The sequence below is a fragment of the Pinus tabuliformis genome, chromosome 1_2 (assembly GCF_031772625.1).
Source record: "Pinus tabuliformis cultivar Carrire ecotype Pingquan chromosome 1_2, CPIR1, whole genome shotgun sequence".
Lineage (NCBI taxonomy): Eukaryota > Viridiplantae > Streptophyta > Pinopsida > Pinales > Pinaceae > Pinus > Pinus tabuliformis.
Window position 1 is genome coordinate 583,811,828 of NC_142298.1, and position 15,547 is coordinate 583,827,374.

The following is a 15,547-nucleotide window of genomic DNA, read 5'->3' on the forward strand; positions in this document are numbered from 1 at the left end:
ATATCGATTGTAACAATCACTAATATTTTTTCAAATCATTCCATATCGATTGTAACAATCACTTCAATAGCATCTTTCTTTCTCGCATAAATTCTATAAATACTAGTACATTATATGTCCAAATTCGTTATGAATTCATTCATGTGATTCCATCAAATTGAATGCATAATAATGGCTATGAGATATCATGTGAGTATTAAAGCATAATACTTATTATGAGGTATCATATTGACCATAGCAATTTCAACTTTATTCATATTGATCAACTACAAAATGGTTTCATTCACAAATAAGCATCAATTGAAAAGTCCAAGTAACTAATATAATTTCCTTCAAAGTAAGTATATATTTATTTTAGTTTTGAGTATTTTTGAAAAATAGAAATTTATTTTTTTTCCAGTTAATATCATCACTTTTTAAAATACAATTTACTTAAAAAAATAATTTTTACTATTGTATTTGTTTTTTTTGTGTGTAGGGTTTTAAATTTTTCTATTATGACAGATTACGGTTTTAGGCAATGGAAAATACCATTTGATGGTTGTTTCAAGTGCTAATGCCAAGAATGAAGTTTTTTTATTTTTATTCAAGGGACATTCAATTCAATTATATTGTGGTTATTTTCTCCTTGATTATCCATTTCTAGTGGCCATCCATCATTTTTATCTTTCATGGAAGAGAAATATCTAGATTGTCGAGGTATTCAATGTCTAGAAAAGCATTTCTAGGCTACATTTTGACTTTTATTTTTAATCATTTCTATACATGCCATGAGATAGGTTGTTGGTGTTAGATTGATCAGATGGCTTCTTGTGGGAGGTGGGAGATATTCCTAGGAGTTTTTTTGTTTTTGGGTCAATGGCTAGAAATGAGGACCGAGAGGATGCCCATTTGGATGAACTTTCTTATCAACATTTTAAATTAATTTGCATCTATTCCCTCCCATATTTGATCGTCTTTCTCAATTATACCCTTTGAGAGGCTTTGATGTAGAAAAATGGTAGACTCATTTTTTGGTAAGAGGGAAAATTTTAGGTCAAGTTCTACAAGGAAAAAGAAGTTCATTTGAGCTATGGAGAGAACATATTAATGGTTGTTAGGAAATACGTGAGGTAACTTTGAAGACATTACAAGTTTTCTACGCAAAGCTATGGTTTCCTAATTATTTGGAAATCAGTTATGGAAGATTCCCTAAATCATTAGTTGAAAATTAATTTGTCATCAATCTTACTGTAGTTTATGGTCCTTCATGTTCTAAATTTGAAGTTGAATCTATTTTATGCTTGATTCAAAAGTTGACGTTAATAGAATTATGGGTCGAGGGTGGAGATGCGGTCCTTCAAGGTGTGTCCTTCAAAAGTGGTTGGTTGATTCTGACCAAGTTAGGCCTCTAGTTAGAAATTAGTAGGACTGGGGCCTCCTTCCTACTTTGTCATTGGTTTTCTAGAATGAGATTTTTCAGGTTACAATTGGTAACAAACTTGAAAGGTTTGTTGGGATAGATTCAAACTAGGTTTCAAAGGCCAATCATCATTAGGCATGGGTCCAAGTTAAAGTAGAAATTAGGGATGGTTTGTTTATAGAAACAAATGTGGTCTTTAGTGGTTTTCTGTGGATCCAACAATTTTATTATTGGAGGATACCTTTTTGGTGCTTCATGTATCATGAAGTCAATGATATGAAGAGCCAGTGTAGGAAGATCTTTACTTTGATGGGTAATGAAAGAAAGGTTCAGGTGGAAAGACATAAGGGATTTTAGGAGGGAGGTTTGCATGCTCTAGGTTCATAGATGAAGGTCATAGCAGAGGGTCCTTCCTCATATATAGGTGATGCTCCAAGGACCGTCTTAATGGAAGGAGATGGCTCTTAAAATATTGTTCGTGGTAATTCTCTTCCCATATCCCCTCTTCCTGAGTTTCTTGTTTCTCCTGTTGGCCCAAATTTTGTTGTTTCTTGGGTAGGGGTTCACCCTTTTCTATGGCCACTCCCCTAGTTTCTCCTTCTCAACAATTCTACCAAGTTACAAACTTGTCCTTGCCTTTGTCTTCAACACATCCCATCACCTCTGAAGTTTGATAGTTTAGATGTTGCAGTGGTAAAGGTGTCTAGTGCCTCTACTTTTTTCATAGATTATGGCCCTTCCATAAGGAATGGTTATGCCCTTAGGCCTTCTGTGAAGCTTAAGGATGATTCATATTCGTAAGGGGGTTTTGTCCTCAATCCCATCCATTCCAACCTAGTGGGAAGGAAATACAATATATTGAAGGGTCAATAGAAGGTGGTTCAAGATATATAGAAAGGAAGGTTGTCCACTATTGCTAGGAACCATGGAGTAGGGAAATACCTTAAAATAGTTACCCCATGAATGTTCTATCCTTAGTTCCAAAGGGGATGACAGTGATCGTAAGTAATTATCCCTAAAGAATGTCATTTTAAGAAATAAGGTAGACATTATTTTAATTAGGAAACAATAATGGAAAAATTTAGAACCAAAGATATTTTGCAGCCATGGCTAAAAACTTGATATTTTTGTACTTTTGATGGATATGCTCAGTTGGGTAGATTTATTTTTGGTTGGAATACAACATTTAAGGCTAGCTTTGTATGTGCACTCAACTCAACTATTTTGATTTAGTTAGAAGTTAAAGAATTATGACTAAGGATTTTTGTTTTGAATATTTATGGCTCATATTCATATCAGGTTCCTTTCTAGGAAAGTTTAGTTGATACTAATAGATTGAAATACCCTGTCTCCCTAACCGGAGGATATTTAATCATAGATTGGTGCATGTCAAACTATTGAATTTAGTGCAAACATAGAGCAACTTCCATGTGAAAAAGGATATGATTTGAAGAAGGCCAAATTGGTTTCTAGAATTTGGAGAACTTTTGGATGCTTCAATTCTTTTGAATTTGTCAGTGTCATCTTATCATTTTTTGATATTCTTTCAAATGGATTCTAGAGGAGAGAATCCCCCCCTCTCCTTTAAATTCAATCATTCTTGGCTCATATAAGAAGATTATAGAGAGGTAATTGAGGATATGCAAGAACATCCAACTTCCTCTTCTCCATTTTCCTTTATGTGTTGATTTGCAGATAATATTGTGAGAATTAAAGAAACCATAATGAAATGGTTCAAAACTTTAGAGAAAGGTACAAAGCACAACTATAGGAGGTTAAGTATTAGAATATCATACGAAAACCATGCGTTATGCACTCTATCTGATTTAGATTTATAGCTACATGCATTGGAATATTCTGAACAATTATTAGTTGCTTGGTAGCTTAGGAGTTACGCCATTTGGATCAAAGATGGTTATAATAATATTGAATTCTTTCATCAGTATGCAAACTATTAAAAACATTTAAACATGATTTGTGAAATTAAATATGTAAACAATTCTTTGGTTCTTTTTTTAATGGCATGATGGAAGAGGGGTTCCATCATTTCCAATCACTCTTTATGGAGTTGAAAAGGTTTCTAGTTCAAGAAATTCTAGAGGTGATATCAAAGGTTTCCACTATTTTTTGATGAAATGAAATAGTCATTGTAGGACGTTGTTATTTGAGTCTAAAACTCTTGTGTATCATGGATCCATGAAAAAGGTAAGAGCTTAGGTCTAGATGGGATCATGGTAGAATTTTTCATTAGTTTCTATGACTTGTTGAAGGATGATTTTCTAAAGGTGATTAGGGAGTCTTAGGGGCAAAGGAAAATTTTGGGATCTATAACTTATACATCTATTACTCTCAATCCCATAAATAAAAATGATGTTTCTTATATATTTTTCCAATAAACTTCATGCTGTAACATGATATACAAGCTTTCAACAAAGGTTATTGCTATGCAATTAAGTCTATTTGATTGAATTTATTTCAGAAGAAAAATTTTGATTTTTTTTCAAAGGGTAATTCATGATTTGGTGCCAATAATTCAAGAAGCTATTCATTTGGGGAAGGTGTCAAATCAACCTGTCAAAATCCTAAACATTGACTTATCAAAATCCTATTACAGAGTAAGCTGATTCATTCTTTCATTAGTTCATATGAGTATTCATAACCAACTAGATTATGGGACGTGTTGAGTTCATTTCCATTGCAATGCTCGATAATGGATTTCCATCTAGGATTTTTTGGACCCTAAGGGGGCTTTGGCATTGATTCCCTTTGTCTCCCTTTCTCTTTATTATTATGGGTTAGGGTATTCGAAAATTGATATGTGATGACAACTGAAGAGGAGATCTCAAGGGAGTCAAAGTATCTCATTAGGGAGCCATCACACATCATTTGATTTTGGATGTTGTGCTTTGATCTTAGGTGTAGAAAGAGAATTAACCAAAGGTTTTCCTTGAGCTAGTATGGTTCAACTTTGGAAAAATTTCCTTAGTAGTTGTCACTTCTATGGTTTTTTTTGGGGGCTAAGAGACATCTTTCATCTTTAAAAGGCATTATGGATATTTATAGCAAATACACATGTTTGGAAATGAAATATAAAAATTGTTGTCTTATTCCTTTTATTTGCCAGATTCTTCTTAGAAAGATGTGGATATCCTCTCATTTCCTTTCCTAGTCATATTTTTGAGTTGGAGACAAAAGTATTGTTGTAGCCATGGAACCCCATATGAGTAAATGGAAAGATGTGGATCTCCTCTCATTTCCTTTCCGAGTCCACTTTTTGAGTTGAAGACAAAAGTATTGTTGTGGCCATGGAACCCCATATGAGTAAATGGGTGTACCCCAAAATGGGGTACCATGTTTGGTGGACCACTTATGTAGATCTTATTCGTCACATCATCTTTCATGAATGTAAACGATTAGGATTTTTATATAGAGAGAATGACATTCTTCTAGAATAAAAAGGAGCCAATAATCATCATTGTTTCTTCTATAGCTTTCTTGATGCATCTAAAATTATGTCTTACATTTTCACTTTTGAATGAGGATGGACTACAAATTACATGGATCGATAGCACAAAAGATTAATGGATCAACACCATTCAACAATTAAAAAATGAAAATGGATTGTAGTGACAGATAAATGGGGTGATCAATGGGTTTATCAATGGAGAAAGAAAGTAGGCTAGAAAGTTAAGGGAAACCATAAAGATCCAAACAAAGTCCCTCTTATAGATATTATCAGCGTGACATTTCATGGGAAGAGGAATGGATAGTAGTGACAGAGAAAAGGGGTGGTCAATGGGTTTATCCATAGAGAAAGAAAGTAAGCTAGAAAGTTAAGGGAAACCATAAAGATCCAAACGAAGTCCCTTATACATATTATAAGCGTGACATTTCATGGGAATTTTTAAAATGGCATGGAGTGGATGTGCTTCTAATTTCAGTGGTGTGAGGTACTCATCCTTTTTCAATTCATAGATATTACTTATTTTCCAGTAAACTTGAATAAACTTGAGTTGAAATATTTTTTTTTAAATCATTCCATATCGATTATAACAATCACTATTATTTTTTTTTAAATCATTCCATATCGATTGTAACAATCACTTCAATCGCGTCTTTCCTTCTGGCATAGAACTTCGCGAGTACAATGGTACGTATTCGTTATTAGATAGAAGTGAGTTTATTTATGAAATGGATTTTATGCCATGATCAAGGGCAGAAGACAATATTGTAATTTGCACCAGAAGCGCAAGTGAACATGCTTGAAGCATCATCCTCTACATAGTTGTAGGCCTGTTGGCATTGATCCTTGAATATTTGGGAATAATCGATAGGAGGTAGTTGTTATGGTAGTCCCCATCGCAGCAGTATTGAGGGTAATTGAAAGCTACACAACGCTGTTGCATCCATCAGTCACTTTCAGTTCTGCGGGGCATATGGAATTTGTGTTGGTGCTACAGGTGGGTGCTGTGCAGCTAGTGTCGGAGCCTCGGAGGGAGTTATGGAGAGGGGATATTGAAACCATCAATGAGAGAGCTGTCATAGTAATCTTGATTGTTGTCCCCATTCACAGTATATTCATAAGTGTCGTAGGAGGCTGTCTCGAATCTTGGTAATTAAGCAAACCTCCGCAGTCACCAGTGGTGCAGTTACTTTGATTTGCTACCTCGAAGGAGCATCCAGTACGCCCCCAGTGTTGGGAATTTCTGATTAATTCCAAAACAAAAATATGAACAGAGAGTAATACTCTGTTTTTACCACAGGATCAAAAATTTGTTTCCAGAGCACATAGTTTTAACAACGCACACAAAAGAAATTTGTATTTATTAACAGATTGCCTGTTACAAAAAAAAAAGGTCTTCCTCTTCCAGAGGGATTACAACAGGAACGCTTCAGTTCCACAAGAAAATATTACTCTGTCTCCTTGCAAATTTACTCTGTCTCTGTTTTGAAATTTTACACTACTGTGTGTAAAATTTCTTACATTTATGCTGTTGCATATTCCATTAAAAAAAAGCTTTGTCTCTGCTGAAAAATCAACACACTGTTGTGTAATAATTACATATACGCTGCTGCGTTTTTCACTTCATATTAGTTCTCTCAACAAAGCCATTACATTCGCGCTGCTGCGCATTGCCCTCTTTTTCAACTGAACAACATTTCTCTGACTCTTCAGGAACAATTACTCTGTCCTAGCTTACAAATTTACACTACTGTGTGTAAATATTTCTTACATCCACTGCTGTGTGAAAAAAATTTCAATTCTTCTTCTTTTTACTCTTGCACTGTTGTGCGTAAAACAAATTTCTTCTCTTTCTTGCTATCGCGCTGCTGCGCCTTACATTTCAACAACACAAAAAAAAAACTACATTCAATATCTGCACTGCTATGCATTCATATGTGCTTGCGCTGCTGCGCATTTCATTTTAATCTCTCAAAAAGGATTTCTCTCGCGCTGCTGCGCTTTTACACTATATTGCATATAAAAAAAACATTAAGAAGAAATATATAAACAGCGCCAAAGGCTGTGATCCTTTTTCCCTTAATGAGGTTGCTGCTCTTCATAATGGTGCCCAGGCCATAATATTTGTCCTCCAAAGCGGATACAACACTATCCCTGCACTGCTATGCAATTCAAAAACTCTGTCTCTCAACTATTCAACACTGCTGTGTAAAAATGTTTCTTCGCATACGCGCTGCTCTGTTCCTTTTTTTTTTTCTTCGCACTGCTGTGTGTTTCATTACACATTCAATTGCAACAAAAACTAAAACGACATTACATATTACTTTTTGGAAAAAGAAATTACTCCTGTGAATTAAAACTTCACCAACGTTTACTGACCCCAGTACATTTCAATTAATTTCTTTAATTATTTCAGCATGGCAGTCAATTGATTCAGTCAGCCTTGCATACGGTTCAGTCATACGGAGGTCTTTCCGAAAACAACAAAAAATGTGCCCTACTGCCACAACCGTTGATTTCATCAGACTACTGAGAAACCATATCGCACGGACCTTCTTGCCGATCTTTATGCTCCGGGGAAAAATTTCTCTGACAAAACCACTGTCCACGTGTCTGTTGCTGATTGTTATCGCTACCCCTCCCGAAAATACCACTACTCGGTGAAAAGCGGTGCAATGGAAGACTGACAGTTTTCCTAAACTGTACGCGGTCCCTGTTCAACTGTCGCTGCAGTTGAAATTACATTTCAACACTCCCCTTTAATTTCAACTGTTAATATAGTTCAGCAAGGATTTCATAAGAACCCATTCACTAATAGCTTCAGCGATAATGATCAAGAATTACAGGCTCCCCTTAACTGTATGCATCGTCTCCTTTTGGCATAGTCTTCTAAAAGAAAACTTAGATTGGTTGGAGAGCTCAAGGGACTTTCATACTGTATTTCCTTCCTTCTCCATACTTTTGTAACTTTATTCTTTTGCATGGTTCTAGCTTGTGTAAGAGCCCATGTTAAGTTACAATCACGTGCCATATGACCAATGTTATGACAGTTGAAGCATTCTACATTGTTCATGAATAAGATTTCATGATTTCTTCCTGTAAAATTGTTTTTTGGAGGTTGTCAGAGACTATAACATCTATCTCTATGAGATGCTTTACAGTCTTTTGCCATATGACCAAAGTTTGAACAAGAATAACAATAACCAAAAAATGAACTTTGGTACCTGGGAGATGGAGGTTTCCTTGATGTACTTCTGAAGCCTTTCTGCCTTGAGATCCTTTGATGATAACCATTGCCTCTTGCCTCTTTGACATCATCTACATTTCTTTTTGGAGCTAGTTTTCTACTTGGAGCAAGATTTCTTCTTGGAATAGGATTTTTTCTATTGTAGCCTTGATTTTTCTCCTTACCTTTGCTGGAACTAGGAGCATCACAATTTCTTTCTGGCTTCTTCACATCTCTTTTGCTTAAAGCATTTTCATTCTTGTTTGAGGGTTCACCTACATACCCGAGTCCTGATTTATCAGATGGACATCTGTGATAGCTGAGCATGTCATCCAAGGCTTGAGAGCTCTTCAAGATTTTGTTCATCCCTTCAACCTTTTTTCTAAGGAGGACAATCTCTTCTTCCAATCTTTCACACTCATTATTCTTATTTGAAAGTTGTTCCTTAGTTTCTTCCTTTCTACGAGTAGCTTCAGCTGCTACTATTTTAAGGGAGATGATATCTGACTTCATTTTGAAGATTTCTTCATTCTTTGCTTGACTGCTCTCCATTTTCTTCTCAGCTTCTTGTGCCTGTTTCCTGGCTTCTTGTAATTGAGACTTAAGGGAGGAGACCTATACCTTTTACTGGCCAATCTCTTCTTCAAGTTTGTTCATGCTCTTGTGCCTTTGTTCAAGTTGACTTGACAAGGTATTTTCCTGCTTCTTTGCTTTATTCAATTGATTTGTCATGGATATGACTTCTTCATGATGCTTCCTTTTGCTTTGATGAAATTCCTTCTTAAGTTTGGCAAGCTCTTCATCCCTTTCTTGTACTTGAAGCTTGATGAGGTCAACTTTCTTCCTTGTTTGATCTTGGTTACCAACTGGAGCTATCTTCTTAAGTGCCTCATTTTCCTTTTTCAAATTGTTAATTTCTTCCATGGCAGTCATAAGTTGAGCAAGGGGTTCTTCTACAAAGTCCTTTTCATTCTTTTCATCTTCTAGGTCTGCTTCAGCCTTGATGTCATCATTCTCATTTTTAGCTTTTACGATGGGTTCAGGATCTCCTTTTTGATTGATGGTCATGGTCAGTGCTCCTTTTGATTGAAGGTCATGAAGTTTGTTCCATATATCCTTTGTTGATGAATGTTTTCCTACATTCCTCTTTATAGAATCAGGTAGCCCGTTCAAGATTGTCTTTGCTACTTTTGCATTGTACTCCTTGGATTCTCTATCCATCCTGCTATCATCAATCACTGATTCCAAAAATTCAATCCCTTGAGACTGTAAGAAAGTCCTCGTTTTTGCTTCCCATATATTAAAGTTCCCATTGAACCTTGGAGCCTCATCAAATGGATTGACTTCTATTTTAGTAGTAGAGGGAGACACATCCTTAGGAGGATTGGAGACTTTCCTCCTTGACCTCGCCATTTGTGTTCTTGCACTCTTAACTGTGCCTCAAGATACTTGACTGTGTATCTAAAATAACTGACTATCTTCAACAGTAAAACAAAAACTGACTTGAAAAATACCTTGGATTTTTTACTGAGTCTTCACTCTGCTGGAGAAGCTGTTGCAGCAAGGAATCCTTCCTTCAGCTTTTTTGACACCTTCAAAGAGCCTGGACAAGCTCCGATACCAGCTCCGATACCATGTTGGGAATTTATGATTAATTTTAAAACAAAAATATGAATAGAGAGTAATACTTTATTTTTACCACATGATCAAAAATTTGTTTCCAGAGCACATAGTTTTAACAACACACACAAAAGAACTTTGTATTCATTAACAGACTGTTTGTTACCAAAAAAAAAAAAAGGTCTTCCTCTTCCAGAGGGATTACAACAGGAACGCTTCAGTTCCAAAAAAAAGATTACTCTGTCTCCTTGCAAATTTACTCTATCTCTATTTTGAAATTTTACACTGTTGTGTGTAAAATTTCTTACATTTCTGCTGCTGCATATTCCATTAAAAAAAAGTTGTCTTTGCTGAAAATTCAACACACTGCTGTGTAATAATTACATATATGCTGCTGCGTTTTTCACTTCATATTCGTTCTCTCAACAAAGCCATTACATTCATGCTGCTGTGCATTTCCCTCTTTTTCAACTGAACAACATTTCTCTGACTCTTCAGGAACAATTACTCTGTCCGAGCTTACAAATTTACATTGTTGTGTGTAAATATTTCTTACATTCACTGCTGTGTGAAAAACATTTCACTTCTTCTTCTTTTCACTCTTGCACTGCTGTGCGTAAAACAAATTTCTTCTCTTTCTTGCTATCGCGGTGCTGCGCCTTACATTTCAACAACACAACAAAAAAAAACTACATTCAATCTCTGCACTGCTGTGCATTCATATGTGCTCGCGTTGCTACGCATTTCATTTTAAGCTCTCAAAAAGGGATTGCTCTCGCGCTGTTGTGCTTTTACACTATATTGCATATAAAAATAAGAAAAACATTAAAAAGAAATATATAAACAACGCCAAAGGCTGTGATCCTTTTTCCCTTAATGAGGTCGTTGCTCTTCACAATGGCACCTAGGCCATAATATTTGTCCTCCAAAGCAGATACAACACTATCCCTGCACTGCTGTGCATTTCAAAAACTCTGTCTCTCAACTACTCAACACTGTTGTGTAAAAATGTTTCTTCACATACGCGCTGCTTTGTTCCTTTTTTTTTTCTACTTCGCACTGTTGTGAGTTTCATTACACATTCAACTGCAACAAAAACTAAAACGACATTACATATTACTTTTTGGAAAAAGAAATTACGACGAATGCTATTTCCAACCCTATAGCATTATAAATGTGGCTAACAAGCGACGGAAATAGTGCTCACCCTCTCTCTCCACGCTCCATCCATTTGTTCATGTGCTGTGGAGAGAGAGGGCAAGCCCTATTTCCCTCGCTTATCATCAAGCATTTATAATGATATGGGATTGGAAATAGGAATCGCCAATTCTACTACCATGAATTAAAACTTCACCAACATTTACTGACCCCAGTACATTTCAATTAATTTCTTTAATTATTTCAGCATGGCAATCAATTAATTCAGTCAGCCTTGCATACGGTTCAGTCATACAGAGGTCTTTTCGAAAACAACAAAAAATGTGCCTTGCTACCACAATGGTTGATTTCATCGGACGGTGAAAAACCATATCGTGCAGAGCTTCTTGCCGATCTTTATGCTCCGGGGAAAAACTGCTCTCACAAAACCACTGTCCACCTGTCTTCTGCTGATTGTTATCGCTGCCCCTCCCGAAAATACCACTGCTCGGTGAAAAGCGGTGCGATGGAAGACTAGTGGTTTTCCTGAACTGTACGTGGTCCGTGTTCAACTGTCGCTGCAGTTGAAATTACATTTCAACACCCAGAAACTGCCCGAAGTTGTTGTTCCTACGGGAATGTCAACACTCCAAGTTTCGCCCTGTCCCAATGCTTGACCCGCACCTACGAGATTTCCTGCGGTCCATACCGTGTATGAACACTGGTTCTAGATCACAAATGTCACACCTGTAACTCTTGCACTTACTAAGCAACCAATTATTTATCTATGATATTTTGATAGGATTCAAAATATCCGACAAAGTGTTTTGGAGTCCACACACATTAGTGTGGCTATTCATCAAATGTCCGGATGATATCCACTGATAATATCCACATGTCACACTGGATAGGTCACAATTTTCACTCACAATAATGGAACCTAATTAAAATTATATTACATCACAGAAACCTAAACTCAAATATTTATGACATCTTAAAACAAATTGATCTCTTATTTATAATATACATGACGGCAGCCCCCTTACCTTGAAGATAAGCATTAAATACTAATGCTAGTAACACTAGTGTTACTGTAGAAGAAATCGAAACTGATAAAGTTCTCGCCTCCATTGCAACAACCAGCCAGCAAGTTAAGTGTGGCCAGCGGTCCACTTGGCTTGTATCTAACGGGCAGAGTGTATTAATGACTATCAAGATGAATTGAGATATAAATTTTCATTTAATGATTGACCAAGTATACAATATAGCACGGGTCCACGAAATATAAATTTTCATTTAATGATTGACCAAGTATACAATATAGCACGGGTCCACGAAATTTTCATGTAACTATAGATGAAGAATATAATGGCAGGTAATAAGCTCATCAATACTGTCTGGCTGTATATGCCCATCCTAGATAATATATTTGTTTAAATCTAACTGTAAGCCTATACAGCCCCACTGGGCTTATAAACTGGGAAATATGTATCACCCAATATAATATGGCACAGGTCTCCTGGAATGGTTAGAAGACATGTCGTTTATTGATTGACCAAGAATACAATATAGCACAGGTCCCCTAAATTTTGATTTAATAATTGACCAAGAATACAATATGGCAAAGGTCTCGTGGACTTGTTACAAGAGACGGGGTCGTCGTTTGGCACATTAAAATTACTTCCCAATTTCCGCAACTCGTAATCTTCTAGGTGTTCCCGGTCCGTCTTGAAACTAGTGGTCACAGATTTCCCTTTTCACTTTCTGTATGAAAGGATTAATTTTATTTCCTGTCTTCCTGGTTCGTACGTGAAAATCTGAATGACAAACACGATTGATTGGAAACTTTCGCAAGGTCTTAGCATGTTTGAGTTTTGAATAAATGTTTGCGTTAAAACAGGTTTGATTTGATCTTCGTATAATTTGGTTTCGAATAAACGTTTATATGGTCATTTCCTTACTTTAACATTCATAAAATAATCCATAATTATTTACTTTAACATTTAGAAAACCATTTATAGCATAGAACTAGGATAGAACTTCTTGCAACCATGCACGCAATGGTATTCTTATTATAAATATGAGATACAATCAAGATGATTGTAATACTCTTATTATAGGTATGATACTACATAGAAATCGGTTTACTAGCGATGGATTTTATGTAACGACCAGAGAATTCAGTATGATAAACTTCTAATCAAGGGAAGAATATAATGTTGTAATTAGCACCAGAAGCGCAACCGTGGGTTTTCGTGTTATCACTGGGATATAGGTAGGCATCTGGGCACTGGTCCATTTTGCAAGTGGGTGCATAGCAGCTACCGTCGGAGGGAGTTCGGGAGAGAGGGACATTGAAACCGTTAATTACAGAGATGTCATAGAACTCTTGATTGTTGCCCCCATTCAGAGTATATTCAACCAGCGTTGTGGGAGACTGTCCCGAGAGTGTACGGCTGAGCACGCCGCCGCAGTCACCAGTGCTGCAGCTTCCTTTACCAGAGGCATCGAAGGAGCATCCCGTACGTCCCCAAAATCTGCCTGCGCTTGTTCCAGCGGGCACGTCAACACTCCATGATTGCCCCTGCCCCAGCGCTTGACCGCCACCTACGGGAATTCCTGCGGGCATACCGTGTATGAACACTGGTTCTGGATTACGAACGTCGCACCCGTAGCTCCTGCACTTACAAAAGCAAGCAAATATTTATTTATGATATCTTAAGTATCCCTCATTTACGTACATAAAATACGATGCAATGCAGGCAAGCTATTACTGTAACCTTACCTTGAAGACAAACGTTAAATATTAACGCTAGTATTGCTGTAACATAAATCGAAACTGCTAATGTTCTTGCCCCCATTGCAACGTCCACCAGCAAGTAATTAAACACAACTATACGAAGGAATTGCAGTTGAGCTTATTTGATGTTGTATACCACGAATGACACTCTATATATATAGGCGGGGCTAGCCATCCCAAACTTGGTCTTAGCGTAACGTATACCGCACGAAATTCTTATGAATAAAAAGGACATCCGGGTACATATTATAAGCGTGACATTTCATGGGAATTTTTAAAATGGCATGGAGTGATGTGCTTCTAATTTTAGTGGTGTGAGGTACTCATCCTTTTTCAATTCATAGATATTACCTAGTTTCCAATAAACTTGAGTTGATTTTTTTTTTTTTAAATCATATCGATTGTAACAATCACTAATATTTTTTTTTAAATCATTCCATATCGATTGTAACAATCACTTGAATAGCGTCTTTCTTTCTGGCATAGAAATTCGCGAGTACAATGGTACATATTCGTTATTAGATAGAAGTGCGTTTATTTATGAAACAGATTTTATGCCATGATCAAGGGCAGAAGACAATATTGTAATTTGCACCGGAAGCACAGGTGAATGTGCTTGAAGCATCATCCTCTGCATAGCTGTAGGCCTGTTGGCATTGATCCTTGAATATTTGGGAATAGTCAGTAGGAGGCAGTTGTTCTGGTAGTCCCCATCACAGCAGTATTGAAGGTAATTGAAAGCTACACAGCACTGTTGAGTCACTTTCAGTTCTGCGGGGCATATGGCATTTATGTTGGTGCTATAGGTGGGTGCTGTGCAGCTAGTGTTGGAGGCTGGGAGGGAGTTATGGAGAGGGGATATTGAAACCATCAACGAGAGAGATGTCATAGTAATCTTGATTGTTGTCCCCATTCACAGTATATTCATAAGTGTCATAGGAGGCTATCTCGAATCTTGGCAATTAAGCAAACCGCCGCAGTCACCAGTGGTGCAGTTGCTTTGATCCGCTGCCTCGAAGGAGCAGCCGGTACGCCCCCAGAAACTGCCCGAAGTTGTTGTTCCTGTGGGAAAGTCAACACTCCAAGTTTCGCCCTGTCCCAACGCTGGGCCCGCACCTACGGGATTTCCTCCGATCCATACCATGTATGAACACTGGTTCTGGATCACAAATGTCGCACCTGTAACTCTTGCACTTACTAAGCAACCAATTATTTATCTATGGTATTTTGATAGGATTCAAAATATCTGACAAAATGTTTCGGAGTCCACACACGTTAGTGTGGCTATTCATCAAATGTCCCACATGTCACACTGGATAGGTCAAAATTTTCACTCACAATAATGGAACCTAATTAAGATTATATTACATCACAGAAACCTAAACTCAAATATTTATGACATCTTAAAACAAACTGATCTCTTATTTATAATATACATGACGGCAGCCCCCTTACCTTCAAGATAAGCATTAAATACTAATGCTAGTAACACTAGTGTTACTGTAGAAGAAATCGAAACTGATAAAGTTCTCGCCTCCATTGCAACAACCAGCCAGCAAGTTAAGTGTGGCCAGAGGTCCACTTGGCTTGCATCTAACGGGCAGAGTGTATTAATGACTATCAAGATGAATTGAGATATAAATTATCAGGTAATGATTGACCAAGAATATAATATAGCACGGGTCCACGAAATTTTCATGTAACTATAGATGAAGAATATAATGGCAGGTAATAAGCTCAGCAATACTGTCTGGCTGTATATGCCCATCCTAGATAATATATTTGTTTAAATCTAACTGTAAGCCTATACAGCCCCACTGGGCTTATAAACTGGGAAATATGTATCACCCAATATAATATGGCACAGGTCTCCTGGAATGGTTAGAAGACTTGTCGTTT

The 15,547-nt window shown here is 36.9% G+C and overlaps 2 pseudogenes; both read right to left on the reverse strand.

The window, feature by feature from the left end:
• Positions 1–12,939: 12,939 nt before the first annotated feature.
• Positions 12,940–13,753, reverse strand: LOC149206983 (thaumatin-like protein; annotated as a pseudogene).
• Positions 13,754–14,211: 458 nt separating this feature from the next.
• LOC149206984 (pathogenesis-related 5 protein Jun a 3.0101 pseudogene) lies at positions 14,212–14,792 on the reverse strand (annotated as a pseudogene).
• Between the last annotated feature and the right edge of the window lie 755 nt (positions 14,793–15,547).